Source organism: Lepidochelys kempii, chromosome 1, assembly GCF_965140285.1.
Source record: "Lepidochelys kempii isolate rLepKem1 chromosome 1, rLepKem1.hap1, whole genome shotgun sequence".
Taxonomy (NCBI): domain Eukaryota; kingdom Metazoa; phylum Chordata; order Testudines; family Cheloniidae; genus Lepidochelys; species Lepidochelys kempii.
Genome location: NC_136380.1, coordinates 261,095,429 through 261,111,926, shown reverse-complemented (window position 1 = coordinate 261,111,926; position 16,498 = coordinate 261,095,429). Strand labels below are relative to the sequence as shown.

The following is a 16,498-nucleotide window of genomic DNA, read 5'->3' as shown; positions in this document are numbered from 1 at the left end:
ACCATGTATAACACTGTTCCAATTTGGGCAGCTGTTTCGAACCATAGGCAACAGCTTTGTGCGGGTGCCACTTGACTGCATAAATAACTACACTGATGCCTTTCCCAGTGGTAGCAAGCTGTAATATGAACAGCTTAGCCAATTGAGGGTAGGCCAGTGCAAGAGCCTGCATTAGGTTAAACATTGCTTAATGTTGTTTTTTTTTTTCTCCCCAGGACAATTCTTGTCCCTTGCGGAGCAGAATGTGTAAGAGGCATACAAGCTCTGAATAACCATATATAAAATCCCAAGAAAAGCCTACCAATCCCAGGAAAGATCTCCAGGTTATGTCCCTGGGAGCTGGTAATTTGCAGATCAGATTGATTCGATCAGCATCTGGACATCACCCTTCAACTCCAAGGTAAGTGACATTCTGCTGTACAAGCTGGCTTTTTGCGGGCTAATGAGGAAGCCGGTTCTTTGGATGATCAGGACCTCACTCAAAACAAGCAAGTTCTCTTCCCTGATCTTTGTAGCCACCAATATATCATCCACATAGCTGACCACCTGGTCCTTGTAGATTAGGTTTCTCCACATCTTGGTAACATGCTGATGACATATCGTGGGCACACTGTGATAACCTTGCGCTGCTCTTGTAAAAGTCAGCTGCTGATGGCCAAATGTAAAGGCAAACTTATACCATGCACTTCTATGCAGTGGTGTAGAAAACACATCTGCAATATCAATGACCAAGAACCATCTAGCCCCAGCTGCAATGGTAGACATTATTTCTGGAAACTTGGCCATGACAGGCGTCATTCTGAGAGCTCTAATCAACTGAACCTCCATGCTGATTGATCAGACTTGAGCACTGGCCAGATCGGTGCATTGCACACACTATTTGTCTCTACCAGAACTCCTTGGATCTCAAAGCATTAGTGATGCTCCCAATTCCTCATTGGACCTCTCTCCAGTATTTGTACCAGTGCTGAGGCCAAGGATCAGGGCCCTCCACCATAATCTCCACATCAATACATCCACAGTCTAACTTGTTCTTTGCAAATACTTGCGGATATTTGTTTAGTGATTTCCAGATGTCTGATTCCCATGTTGGCAACTTGAGTTTGGTAGGCACCTTGAGAGCATTCACTCAATGCAATGATGATATAATGACTCCTCCTTCACCCTGGCCTTTAACAGTCCTCTGATTGGGAAGATCCACTATGACATCCAAGCGCCTCAACCCATCCATCCCTAATATACCCTGTCTATCAAGCTTCTGGAAACCAAAGGAAGCTTCAGTGATCAGTGCCTCAGTTATCCAAGTTATTGGCTCTGAAAAAGGCACTAGACTTTACTTTCCATTATATCCTTCAAGTACCTTGATTTCTCTAATCGGTAGCTGTTTTACTGGAGGAACTGCTTTTGTGCAAATTCTACTCATTGTGGCCCCAGTGTCCAGGAGCATTTTCTGCTTGATATTACCAAATTCCCCTCAGACAGATGTTAGTTGCCAGCCTTCCCCCACCTATCATTTACAATAGTGGCCACATGCAATGGGGAAGGGAGAGCTCCGTGGCTTCAGAGGGAGCTTTGGGGTGGTGCTCTTTCCTGTCAAGGGACTGTTTCCTCCCCTGCTAGATTCTCTTCCTGCCTCCTGTGCTAGCTTTTTCAGCAGGCTCGAGTTGGCAGACCATCTAGTTGTTCTACAGGCTCGTACTTGCGAAGTGTCTCGACAAGTCTAATCTAAACCCATAGTCAGGATCTCTATTTTTGCTATTCTTTCTGTAACTAGCCTTCCCATCATTCCCAACTTTTATGGCAGCCACTTTCCTTTGTGTCCCGGGATGTTATTGTTGCTAGGATAAGCTTCCCTGTATAGGTCATACACTTCTTGAGCTCTGGTTTCCAATTCTTTGAGAATAGTTACTCTGGGATTGGCAGGTCCCATGGCCATTTTAATTACAGGGAGCAAATCCTGAACAAACATCTCCCAGAGTTCAGGGGTGTCATACATATCAACTCCATTTGCTATCAGAAACTGACCTGAAAGCCAATATAGTAATAGTTTCCTGGCAAGGAATTTCTGTGGTCTTTCTGAGATCCTTTGTCAGAGTACATCTTGCCCCTAAGATTTTTGTATGGGTCATACAGCTTCATAATGGCAAGGTAAATTTCTACAGATTCCTGAACACTACCCATCTGAACCTCTGTAGGTAGGGTGGGGCTCATACTCATCTGCGCTCATACTTTCTTTTACTAGTGCAACTGTGTCTTCTAAACTTAAATTGGCGGTCACACTAAGCTTTGCCAGCCAATCCAAAGCATTTTCTTTAGAAAGGGGGCCCTTGTGCTTGCTCATAGCTCACACCTGTTCCAGACCCAGGGCATGGATTTCATACCTCATTTCCAAGGGTCTGCCATGTCCATAATGAACCACAGTAGTGATTATTGGAGCAATCGGAGGGTAGCTTGAAGTCCCCTAGACCCCCAAGACTCATGGGGTTTCTCTGGTGCTGGGGGGGGGGGAGAATACTAGGAATGAAACATTTCTTTCTATGTCACTCCCATCTGAGTCAATAGATGTACTAGACTCCTACCCTCTTAAGAGGTCAGTTTTTATAGCACTTATGGCACCCTGCCTACGCTGCAACCTTTGCTTCAACATTATCTTTTTATCACCTACCCTGTGGTTCACAGATGTTTCTTGTCTTGCTGTCTTTACCTCTTTCATTAACTCTCTAGTTGCAGCTTGAGAGCCTTCTAACTTTTTTGACAGCACAGATATGTGCTTTCTCCTTTTTCAGGAGGTTCCCATTCAACTCCTGCACTTGGGGATTCTAACTGGTTAAGCTGCATTGTCAAGTTAGCCATCTGGGCTGTTGTGGCAGCCTGCTGGGAGCTGAACTTTTCTACCTTCACTTCCTTTTCAGACACTTATAGCTTGAGAAGTGGCTACGCTTACAGCTTGAGAACCAACTTCTTGTTTCAGTCTCCATTGCCGATCCAGCTCCTTTGCCATCATACCCAACCTCAAGAGCAAAGCTCTTCTCTTAAGCCTTCCCCCAGTAAAAAGACTGGGTATCACAAACCTTTCCCATGTTCTGCACAGTTTAACCATAGCATCCTCACCACTGAACAGATCATCAGCCCAGGGGTTTTATTCTTCCCAAATAAAGCAATACAGAAGTCAACCCCTCCCCCCCCCGGAGGTATTTTTAAGAAGGTGTTCCTCCACACACCTTGGGGGGAGGGGTGGCTTACTAATCATGCACTCCAAGTGAAGGTCCCATAATCTCACACAACAGGATTGTGATTTTGCCGATCCCACCCAGGGAAACCAATGTTTCCCCTCCCTGGACAGCACCCTACTTCCAAGCCTGCCTGTGTCCACCAACCGGTATCAGGCCAACTGTTGTCGCTGCCTCCGAGGCATCCTCACCTCAGACACGGAAACCTCCTCACTAACCTTCTACCCAGTCAGGTTCATTTATTCCAACTGCCAGGCCATACCCTGCCATTCTCCACCCAAGAGAAGCCACCTCTGGGCATCAAGCAGGGATTTTAAAATGGGACCATGGACTCGGATCCTTTAGCTCTCCAACTCCTGTCCACTGGTTTATGGAAAGGGAACACTCAACCACCCAGGGACGTGGCCTTGCTAGGCTACCACTAGTCCCGGCCTCCCAGGGTGGAAAACCAAGAGACCTAGGACATGACCCCATTCTCTATCGACAGCCACCACTCACAGTAAAATACATGTACTCCAGGATGGGAGTGATGTTCACTTCCCACAGGTCGCAAGGGACCTCAGCTCAAACCACATGAGTAAAGGAAAATAAATAAAACAGACATAAGCCAGAGACTGGTAGAGATCCGAGCAGTAGACTCGCAACTATGGCATACTGATCTTAACATTGGGTCCAGCTGCAGTTGCCAGAAACTGTTGCATGGCTAGAAGTTGCAACATTAAAGGTATGCCACATATGGTAATAGATACTGAGTTGGGTTGGGCCATCACCTGTAAGACCCTCCCGCCTTTGAATCACTGGAAAGATGACTGATCTCTGGGGAAATGAAACTGAAATATTTATTAAATGAAAGAACAAATAATTCCATGGTTGAACTTGAAACTGTGGGCAATGAGCCCAGACCCAATTACCCCTTACAAATATGGGTGACTAACAATGATGTTACTATACAATGGACTACCAGACACGGACAGGCTGCATGACTGCAGCATCTGATCCCAGACGGCCTACTACCTAGATAACGGTCAGCAAGAGGAATACAGAATCTGGATGAACCACGGCTACGGAGCACCTTGGATGGAGATCAAGTAAGCTCTTTTGACGATACATTGCCTCTTGACGTGCACATCTCACGGGCTGCCACTCAGAAGGACAGCACTGCTTCAGGTGTGTTCTCCCCTTAGTCAGTCAGTCAGTCAGTCACACTCTCGCTCTCTCTCTCTCTCTTTCTCTCAGCCATACCACGTGACTTTAGACCCAGTAGTCTTCCTGCTCTTTTACACCAAATGACAAAGCATCTTTACAGGCGTGAGGGAGAGGAGGTGATCGGTGGGGCTGCCAGCAGGTAGCAGATGCTGGCTGGGTGGGGAGAGCTGGCTGATGGTGGGTTTAAGATTGTATTTAAAATGAACAGTTTGATAGTCCTATAGATTGGAAAAAACAATTATATCTGTGTCACTACACAATAGGCCTCAGCCTTGCCTATATGAACATGTAGTTTGAACTCCTACTGAGGACCTTATGCTACAAGTATTAGGTTTCTATTAGCAATGGGAGGAAAAATTCTATGCACAGTCAACTTACATCTATGACTCTCTGATATCACTGATGCAGAAAAGCTAACAGAATTTTATTTTACCAGAGCCAGTTAAAAGGAATGTCTTTTGAAACTTGCTAGACATACAAAAGAACTTCCCATATTCCTTTGTTGCCTGAGTTGGATGCCAGTGACCTATACCAGGAATAGCCCCACCCTCACAGACACACTGTTCACAAGTTAAGGATTTCTAGAGAACATTCTGAATCTATTCATACCCCTTTACCTTCCTTACATTCTAAATTCTTTCCCTTATTCATGTACTTTTCTCATTGTGTTTATGATATTTTTCTTAACCCAGAAGGTGTTTTATTCAGGCTCTGTAATATTTCTGTATATGCTGAAGTGTAATATGTTTGAAAATTTCCATTAAATGTAAACACAAAGGTAAGGTAATTTTTCCCTTATGCTTCAGGGCACCAAGTGAGTTCCTCCTGGAGATCAGGAAGGAATTCTCTCTGCATATAAAGAAGTAGATGGATGTACTGAGGTTTTTGGATGGGATTGGCCTTCTTCTGAAGAAATAGCTAATCTCCATTATTGAAGGTGTGATAACAGATTAATGAACATGGTCTGAGCTGGTTTAGAAACCCTATCTTCCTTTAACAATAGAAGATTCCTTCCGCCGTGTGCGCCCTCCCCCCTAACACTGGGTGTTCGTTCTCTCTCTCTCTCTCTCTCTCTCTCTCCTACAGGATTACATTCTTGAGCTCTTTGCCCTATAAGGAAAGGGAGATGCCTTCATTGCTACTTACCTTCTGCACACAGATAAAAGTCAATGATTAACCCCTCTACCAAAAGCCCGTTGACGCTTGCACAAAGATTCTGCCTAAAACAATAGGGTTAATCATCAGTTCACCTCCCTTATTTAATTTATCTTTTGTCTCCTTCTCACTCAACTTTCTTTGCTAGCCCCAAGGTTTCAATGGCCATGGATTTGCACCATCCCCCACTCCAACTGTAAGCCCTCATATTTCAAGTAGTTGTGTGACACCTTGTAGGCTGCATCCATTAATAGAGTTCTGATAACCACTAAATGCTCCATTGGGTCCTAGAGCGAAGGAAGTTGGCTCTTGGAAAGGGGATGAAAACGGGATATTGTTACACTGTTTAAAAGTCACCAATCCAGCAACAAAAAGCCAAAAGTTCTACTGGACACCTGCTACTTATTTTCCCATACAGAATTCTCTTCCATGAACTGAAATCAGCAAAAGGATAATGCGTGGGAGCAATATCAGTAGACCTTGACCTAGTTTCTCAGCTGATTTGCAATGTTTATTCAAACCTCATTTAGAAATTCCCCTACTTTCCCTTTTGTCTGAGACGTAGCAAGCTAGAGGGATCTCCCAGTGCGATGGAGAATGGCAGATGGATGTGGATGGACAGGAGCAGCACTGAAAGAGACTGCTGCCAGGTGCTGGGGCTGAGATGGTTGGATCATCACATGCTAGAGCAGCAATGAAAAGGCAGCCATTCAGAAGTGAAGCTGAGAGGATGGGATCAGCAGTGACAAAGCCTTCACCCAGTAGTGCCTCTGCTAGTAAAGGACAGGGATGATAGGCAGGAGAAGCACCAATAAGGCCACAAAAGGGAGTTGAGAATATTGACATGATACAATAGACAGGGCTGATGCTGAAGGAACCTTTGTCCTGCAGCATGGCTGATAGAAATAGATGGACAGAATGTACTGAAGAGGCCTTCAGTAGGTACTAGGCCTAAGAAAGGTAGATAGCACTGGATTGAAAGAAGGGACCCATACAGCACTAGAATACATTTAAAAATTTTATTAAAGTTAATGTTTAAAATCAAGTTTACGTAAGTTAAGAGGGAAGGTACTATACATCTGGGGTCAGGCTTGGGTTATGGGGGATTACAAGTATCAGTTACAAGGTTCACAAGGTACATACATATCACATAACCAGCATAGATCCAGATGGGGGTATGGGAGTTTTTAAAGCATCAGTGGATAAATGGGCTTGGGTACGCCACCCATTGAATGTATTAAGAGTCCAAGTCAGTATTGGTGTAGAGAATAAGTACACGGGTGGGGTGCGTCCCTCGGTTCATCAGGGAAGGAAATGGTTATTTCCCTGGTCGGTGTTCTCGGTTACTAGACCTGGTATTGTCGGTGTCCTGTGATGTGTTCCATGTAGATGTCTCTGGACCACCTGATGGTATCAGATACCATGAGCTGTCTCATGAGCTGGACGTAGCGTTGACCAACTCCACACACTCTCAGTACCAGTTTGTTGTGGGGGTCCCATGCGCCCAAGGCTGCCACAACCAGGGCATGGATCTGGACCTCATAGCCCTGGGCTCTCAGAGTTTCGGCCAGTGGGGTGTATTTCAAGGCCTTCTGTGCTTGGGCCTTGTGGAAGGCCTGTGACCTGTTTTCAAATAGTACCATGACATCTACCATGGAGACCTTATTCTTTTCTGCGTCTGTCACGATGATGTTGGGTCGCAATTGGCTGTCTGTCCCTGGGATGGCAGTGTCAACGCTGATCTTCCCCAGGAATGGTGGGATGGCTTTTACCAGCCAGTTCTATTATCCCTGCATGTTCTGATAGGCCTTGGAGCCTAACTCACAGCAGCCTCTCTGTGTCCTGGTGGGTCCAGTCTGGAAGAAAGGGGGAAATGGGGAAAAAAGGAGCCACAGAGAAGTGCTTGGAGGTGTGGGCTTTGCTGCTGAATATCTAGCCTGTGTAAACATGTGGCAGGCAGTAGAGTGGGGCGGTGCTTGGGTTCTGGGGAGCAGAAAAGTGGGAGGTATCTATGTGAGGAGAGGATCAAAGGGTCTAAATCCTGCATAGCCCAATGCTGGCATTATCGAAGTCATATGGACTCCTGTCACACAGCAAGTCTTGGCAAGTTTTTTTTTTTAAAGCTACAAACATTCAAATACAAAAATACTTCCATGTATTTTCAGATGTAACTAAATTAAATAACTTTGGGGGGAATGCTTTGTAAGTATTATAGATTAAAACAACTGTTACTAAAGCAAGTAATTCAAAGTTAAGGGTATTAGATTAGAGAGAAGTGTAAGGTACTTTATAAGGCACAAATCACATTGCTATCTGAGCACGAACTTCAAGTGGGTGGGAAAGGCAAAAAGTATAGAAATGTACAGTTAAAGTCATAAAACAGTTTCAACTCTGCCCCATTATTCTGCCCCTATGATGTATGAGGCAGATACATTTTTCTAACAACTTGAAGTCTGCACTTCGCAGCCTCTGACCTCTTAAATCCTGACTAGTCATAGCACTGAGCATATAGTACAGGAACTAAATGCTTTTTGCTAAGGATATTAAATTCTGTATTATTGCAGCTTGGCATAGTTGGCATGTACATCTGAAACACTTTCAAAAGGATTTTCACCTAGGTGAAGTTAAAAAATTCCACTTATGTATATTTGCAAAGGCTTGTCTCAGCTTACAAAGGATGGAACATGTATGGGGTGGGAATACACAGGTTTATACTATATAAGGTAAAGTATATAAAGTGTGACAAAGTTCCTCCTCTGCCTTGGTGGGTCCTGCGCTTATTGGCGGATTTGCTCACCTCAGAGATTCACAACAGCCCTCAGTTTGGCCACTTTTGCTAGTGGCTCAAACCTGCCATTCACTCAGCTAACCTCATCACTGGCCAGCATGGGAAAAAGGAAGAACAACAATCCCCGCAGTCTCTGCTGATCCACCATGTGGGTCAGGGAACAGCCCAGAGACCTTCCCCTCTGGTGGAACCCACAGTCCAGGTCACTCCTCCTGTGTCTGATCAGGAGTTGGGAGGTTTGGGGGGAACCCGGTCCTGCCCTCTACTCAGGGTTCCAACCCAGGGCCCTGTGGAATGCAGCTGTCTAGAGATCCTCCTGGAACAGCTGTGCGACAGCTACAACTCACTGGGCTACTTCCCCATAGCCTCCTCCCAACACCTGCTTTATCCTCACCACAGGACCTTCCTCCTGGTGTCTGATAATGCTTGTACTCCTCACTCCTCCAGTAGTACACCTTCTCATTCTCAACTTCTTGCTCCCAGCTCCTCACACGCAAGCCACAAACTGAAGTGAGGTCCTTTTTAAGCTCAGGTGCACTGATTAGCCAGCCTGCCCTAATTGATTCTAACAGCTTCTTAATCGGCTTCAGGTGTCCTAATTAGCCTGCCTGCCTGAATTTGTTCCAGCAAGTTCCTTTCTGTTTCAAAAACCGCCCCTGTTACCTTACCCAGGGAAAATGGACCTGCTTAATCTGGGACTAATACATCTGCCTTCTAACACTCTCCTGTGGCCATCTGGCCTGACCCTGTCACAAAAGATAAGTGCAAAGTACTTCACTTAAGTAGGAAAAATCAAATACACAGATATGAAATGGGTAATAACTGACACAGTGGTAGTACTACTGAAAAAGATCTGGGGGGTTACAGTGAATCACAAATTAACTGAGTCAACAATGTGATGCAATTGCAAAAAAGGCAAATGTAATTCTGGGGTGTATTAAGGAGTGTCAAAGGTAAGACTCAGGAGGTAACTGTCCCACTCCACTCTGCACTGATGAGGCCTCAGCTGGAGTACTGAGTCCATTCTGGGCACCACACTTTAGGAAAGATGTGGACAAACTGGAGAGAGTCCAGAGAAGAGCAACAAAAATGATAAAAGGTAGAGAAAATCTGACACAGGAGGAAAGATTTAAAAAACTGGGCATGTTTAGTCTTGAGAAAAGAAGACTGGGGAGGGGGGACCTGATCCCAGTCTTCAACTATGTTGAGAGCTGTTATAAAAAGGATGTTGATCAGTTGTTCTCAATGTCCAATGAAGGTAGAACAAGAAGGAATGGGGCTTAATCTGCAGCAAGGGAGATTTAGGTTAAATATTACACAAAACTTTCTAAGGCCTAGTCTACACTGCAAAGTTTGGTTGATGTAAGCCACCTCCTGTCAAACCAGCTGTGTATGTGTCTACACTTAATTTTTTCTCCCGCCCATGTAAATGCCCCATTATAGTGATACAGTAAAACCATCCCCCCAAATGGTGTTGAGCTATGGTCAACAGTCTGAGGTTGATGCAGCACAAGTGTAGACACTATGTGACCTATTTCAACACTCTCAGTCCTCCAGCAGCTGTCCCACAATGCCCAACACTGACCACTCTGGTCACAAGTATGACCTCCACTGTCTGGGGTCATGGAGTCCGGAAGTCCCACATCCCCCTTTAAAACCCCACACATTTTTGAAGTGCCTTTTCCTCATTGCCTAGCTTGATGAGCACACCTAGCAGCTTTCCCTTATTGTGTGCAACTGCCCTATCAATCATGTCAGGTACACACTCCAGATGTGCTCCTGCCTGGAGTCGACAGGAGATAGTGGATCTCCTGGGCCTGCGGGGAGAAAAGGCTCTGCCAGCACAGCTATGAAGCAGTCATAGAAACACTGACATCTATGAGCAGATTGCACAAGGGATGCAGGCAAAGGGATATGATATAGATAGTTGGGTATGCGATGACCGGGAGAACTGCATGGTGACTTGTGTGTCTGGTGCACAGGTCACAGATCTTTCGAGACATCTAGACAGGCTTATGTGTAGTGCTGGGGCGGAGCCGGTGGTCATGGTACATGTAGGTACCAATGACATAGGGAAGGGTAAGATAGAGATCCTGGAGGCCAAATTTAGGCTGCTAGGTAAGAGATTGAAGTTCAGGACCTCCATGGTAGCATTCTCCAAAATGCTTCCAGTTCTACGCGCAGGGCCAGTTACAGAGGCAGAACTCCAGGGTCTTAATGCGTGGATGAGACAATGGTGCAGGGAGGAGGGGTTTAGATTTATTAGGAACTGGGGAAACTTTTGGGAAAGGGGGAACCTGTACAGGAAGGAAGGGCTCCACCCAAACCAAAGTGGAACCAGGTTGCTGGTGCTTAAAATTAAAAAGGTCGTAGAGCAGTTTTTAAAGTAAGGGCTGGGGGGAAATCCGACAGGTGCGGAGGAGCAGATGATTCGGACATCCCTTAGGGGAGGATCTATAAATGGAGTTTCCCTATGTCCTAATAAGGAGAAGAGGCTGGAAGATGATAAAATACAGGTAGGATCTGATGAGAAACAGTCAAAAGAAAAAAAGTCCCATTCAATTACATCATGTAATGGAAGACAAAGCTAAAAAGTAACAAGTTTTTAAAATGCTTATATACCAATGCTAGAAGTCTAAATAATGAGATGGGAACACTAGAGTGCCTTGTATTAAATGAGGATATTGATAGGCATCACAGAAACTTGGTGGAATGAGGATAATCAATAGGACACAGTAATACCACGGTACAAAATATATCGGAAGGACAGAACAGGTCGTGCTGGTGGGGGAGTGGCACTGTATGTGAAAGAAAGTGTAGAATCATATGAAGTAAAAATCTTAAATAAGCCAAACTGTACCATAAAATCGCTATGGATAGCAATTCCATGCTTCAATAATAAGAATATAGCAGTAGGGATATAGTACAGACCACCTGACCAGGATGGTGATAATGACTGTGAAATGCTCAGGGAGGTTAGAGAGGCCATTCAAATAAAAAACTCAATAATAATGGGGGATTTCAACATATTCCTAAATGATCTGGAAAGGGGGTAATTTAATGAGGTGGTAAAGTTGCAGGCAATACAAAATTACTCAAGGCAGTGATCTCACAATATTGGGTGATTGGACAACTGGATGACAGATGAAATTTGGTGTTGATAAAAGTTTTCAGAATGGAGAGAGGTAAATAGTGGTGTCCCCCAAGGGTCTATACGGGGACCAGTCCTATTCAACATATTCATAAATGATCTGGAGTAAATAGTGACGTGGCAAAATTTGCAGATGATACAAAATTACTCAAGATAGTTAATTCCCAGGTAGACTGTGAAGAGCTACAGAAGGATCTCTCAGAACTGGGTGACTGGGCAACAAAATGGCAGATGAAATTTAATGTTAATAAATGCAAAGTAATGCAAATTGGAAAACATATACATACATATAAAATTAGGTCTAAATTAGCTGTTACCACTCAAGAAAGAGATCTTGGAATCATTGTGGATAGTTGTCTGAAAACATTCACTCAATGTGCAGCAGCAGTCAAAAAAGTGAACAAAATGTTGGAAGTCATTAAGAAAGATAGTAAGACAGAAAATATCATATCGCCTCTATATAAATCCTGGTACATCCACATCTTGAATATAGCGTGCAGATGTGGGCACCCCATCTCAGAAAAGATATATTGGAAAAGGTTCAGAAAAGGGCAACAAAAATATTTAGGGGTACAAATGGCTGCCGAATAAGGAGAGATTAATAAGACTGGGACTTTTCAGCTTGGAAAAGAGACGACTAAGGGGGATATAATAGAGGTTTATAAAATCATGACTGGTGTGGAGAAAGTAAATAAGGAAGTGTTATTTACTCCTGCTCTTAACACAAGAACTAGGGGCCACCAAATGAAATTAATAGGCAGCAGGTTTAAAATAAACAAAAGCAAGTATTTTTTCACACAATGCACAGTCAACCTGTGGAACTCCTTGCCAGAGGATGTTGTGAAGGCCAAGACTATAACAGGGTTCAAAAAAGACCTACATAAATTCATGGAGGATAGGTCCATCAATGGCTAGTAACCAGGACGGGCAGGGATGGTATCCCTAGCCTCTCTTTGCCAGAAGCTGGGACTGGGCGACAGGGGATAGATCACTTGATGATTACCTGTTCTGTTCATTCCCTCTGGGGCACCTGGCATTGGCTAGATGGGCCTTTGGTCTGACCCAGTATAGCCATTCTTCTGTTTTTATGACAGGGACCAGCAGCAGTGCCACATGAAAGCCAAGAAACTGCAGCAGGCATACCAGGAGACCAGGGAGGTCAACAGTCCATCTGGTGTCAAGCTGCAGACCTGCCACTTTTACAACGAGCAGCATGGCATACGGGTGGAGACCTTGCGACCACCCCACATACCACTATGGGTATCTCCAAGGAGTACAAGTCACAGGTCCTTGGAGTAACCAGCAAGGAGGAAGAAGAGGAGGAGGATGGGAAATATGCAACTATGGGGGTCCAGCTGTGCCACAAGGCAGTTCCATGGCAGAGACTCCACCACAGTCCTGGCAGTTGAACATGGACAAGCCTGATGTAGGGGAAGGAACCTTGGGTAAGCGTGTGAATGCATTTCCCATTAAAATAGTTAAATGTACTGATGATGCCTGACCCCAAAGTAGCAGGACAAGCGATTGACTTTTCAGTAACGTATTCGTACTAGAAGAGGTAATGGTACAACAAACAGAGGTAGAGTTATTATTTGCTTTTCATTCCTCTGTAAAGTTAGGTGAAAGGGGGGCATGCAGAGCAGTTGGTTTATGTACCCCAGTATGTCCCTTGAATCCTCAGGAGAGATCGCGATGAACCTTTCATGGAGCCACTCTGCAATCCTCTCCTGAAGGTTTCTAGGATGGCGGCCTAATTTCTTCCTCCACAGTAGAACATTTTCCCATGCCACTGCATGATGGATTCAGCCAGCACCATTGCAGTAAACAAGCTCGTGGCATACAAGCCCAGGCAGCTTCAGGACACCCGTAGCTCCTGAGCTCTCTCTGCCTTTGTTACCCTACAGGGTTAGATATCAACTAAAATCAGCACCTGTGGAAAATAGTGCCAGTATTCAGTGCAATAGCCCTATACTCATGTTGTTTCATGCGATTGAACAATTCTCTGCTCATTTCTCACTCTGCTTGCCCTGGCGGGCCATACTCACTATGGCTGGGACTGAAGAGCGGTGTTGTGCACAAGCACTCCAAGGTTGAAGTGTCAATAAGCAGGTCTTGTTTAAAACTTCAGGGAAGCAAGGGAAGGGAGTTCCGAATCTTAACTTTCACTTTTCATTGTGACTATACTGACAATAACACCTCCATGTGTTTTATCTGTATCTGCTGCCGTTGCAGCGTTGACGGGTTCCCCCTCTACATCCGCGTCATGCCTAAGCCAGGTAAGGAGGAGAAAGAAGATGACTCAGGATGATGTGTTTAGTGAAATCCTGCAAGGCAATGCTGCATTAGGCTGTGAAAAGAAGTCTTGAAGGGTGAATATTTCAGACTGTATGAAGAACAAAAGAGCATATGGGGAAAGGCCCAGGAGTCCTGCAGGAAGAGGAGAGGGAGCTGCACCAAGACATAGTGGGGCTTCTCCAGCAGCAAACAGATGCGGCAGACTCTTGTGGACCTACAAGTTCAACAGGCATGGTCTCACCTCCCTTTGCAGTCAATGGAGAACTCCATTTTAGCACCTCCCTGCACCCCCCATCCCAACATTCCATGTGACATCAGGGCTGCATCCCTACTCCTATCACTCCACCAGGGGGACAGTGAGGAGAACTGACCTGTGAGAGCTATGGTTGATGTAGGGTGTAGCCAAAATGATCCAAAATGGACAGGAATGTTCTTTCCCCTTGTTCAGTACTGTTTCATTTGTTTATTTCAAAAGTTTCCATTGTATTTGCTTTTAAAGTGCACATTTTTTTTTGTTGTGGTTGTGTGACTCAATAAAATTCTATTTTTTTAAAACTAATTAGTCTTTATTAGTTCACAATTCAGGCTGCAGAATGCCTAGTGGTATTGAAAGCACCCACTTCTTCTTATGGTACAGGGTGACAGAACTCAAAGGATTACAAACACAGTGTAATAATTATAAATGTACTGCAAGCACCACAAAATTAATAGGTGCACAAACAGACTGTTAGATTCATATGTATACTCCAAGCACCACATAATTCCTACTAGGCTCCAAAACTTCAGGGTCAGGTAGAGCACAGTCCACCATGCCGTATGACTTTGCCTGACCGTTAAAGTGCTCTTTCAAGACCTTCTGTGTTGAGCTTCACTAATAGCCCTTGCGTCAGGCTGTTCAAATGCAGCAGACAAATACTCCACCTCTGCCCTCCCCTCTGGCAGCAGCTTTCCCCCCTTAGCCTCACAGATATTATGCAGGATGCAACAGGCAGCTATAACCATTGGGATGTTTTTCTCACTGAGATCTAATTTAGTGAGTGAACAATACCAACATCCTTTCAATCTACCAAAAGCACATTCAACCATCATTCTGCACCTGCTGCGCTGGTAGTTGAATATTTCCTTGGTGCTGTTGAGAAAGCCAGTGTATGGCTTCGTGAGGGAGGGTAGCAAGGGGTAGGCTGGGTCTCCCCCAGGATCACTCTTGGGAGTTCAGCATCACCAGTGGTAATCCACTGGTGAAGAAAGTGTCCCAGCTTGCAGCTTTCTGAACCGTCCTGTGTTCTTAAAGATGTGAGCATCATGAACCTTCCCTGACAGCTAACACTGATGTTTGTGAAACATCCCTGATGTTCCTCCAATGCTTGTATAACCGTAGAAAAGTAACCCTTTCCCACAATAGGGATATGCGTGCCATCTATTACTTCACTGAAGAGCAGGAACCCCATTGCTGCAAATCCAGCCACTCTGTTCTACACAGTGCCAAGAGTCACAGTCCTGTGTAGCAGGAGATGAGTAATGGCCCTACACACTTGGAGACAATGGCCCCCACTGTGGATTTTCGCACTCCAAAATGATTTCCCACTGACCGGTAGCAAGCCAGTGTTGCAAGCTTCCACAGTACGATCACCACGCACTTCTCCACTGTCAGGGCAGCTCTCACTTTGGTATCCCTGCTCTGGAAGGCTGGGGTGAGCTCAGCACACAGATCCAGGAATGTGGCCATGCACATTGGAAAGTTCTGCAGCCACTGTTTGTCATTCCAACCCTGCGTTACCGTGCTGTCCCACCAGTCAGTGCTCATTTCTCAGGCCCAGAAGCGGCGCTCCACCCTCTGCAGCTGCTCCGTGAATTCTACCAACACACCTGAACTTGTTGTCGCTATGTCCCACAGCCACCTGTTCTCCCTGAAACCACCACGTTCCCCACAGCTGTGGTTCTTCCTGTGGCTCTGCAAATACTGGAGGATTGTGCCTTCTGTGTTTGCAATGCTCATGATAATGGTGCAGAGCTATGTGGGCTCCATGCTTTTATCAGAGATGGCGGCCAGCAACAAGCACTGTCCAGATTTGTGGGATTTTAAAAAAGGCAAGAAAATTATGGATTTGGGTGGCATTATGGCCTGGAGAAGGTTGCATGATGTAAACGTGACGCCCCTCGCTCCCAGTGACCCCTGCAGGACTCGTTTCTGCCTAGCCATGCCTTGCCCACAAAGACAGCGTGCCAGACGATGGCAAGTTGCACACTGAGACGTCTACCCATGGTGCACTGCACTGTATATCAACACATGCACTCCTGGTGAGTACCTGCAGTGCCAGCACAAGGAGCCAACTATGAATGCACTCAAGAGATATACTATCTCCAGTACCTTTATGTTGCCATTACTTGCATCAACCAAAGTGTATAGTGTAGACATGGCCTAACTATAAGGGTGATTAAGCACTAGAACAGGCTTTCAAGGGAGGCTGTGGAATCCCCATCCTTGGAAGTGTTTAAGAACAGGTTGGACAACCCCTGTCAGGGATGGTCTAAGTCAGTGGCTCTCAACCTTTCAGGAGTCTGATTTGTCTTGAGTTCCCCCCGAGTGTCACCTCCCTTAAAAAACAGTGCTTACAAAATCAGACATAAAAATGCAGAAGTATCACAGTCACACTAGTACTGACAAATTGCTGA

At 45.2% G+C, this 16,498-nt stretch overlaps 1 long non-coding RNA gene across 1 annotated transcript; it reads left to right on the top strand.

The window, feature by feature from the left end:
• The first annotated feature begins 220 nt into the window (after positions 1 to 220).
• On the top strand, positions 221 to 14,340 carry LOC140906474 (uncharacterized). Its single transcript, XR_012157126.1, has 3 exons — positions 221 to 400; positions 12,625 to 12,975; positions 13,763 to 14,340. It is a non-coding gene; the product is annotated as an uncharacterized LOC140906474 (long non-coding RNA).
• Positions 14,341 to 16,498: the final 2,158 nt, after the last annotated feature.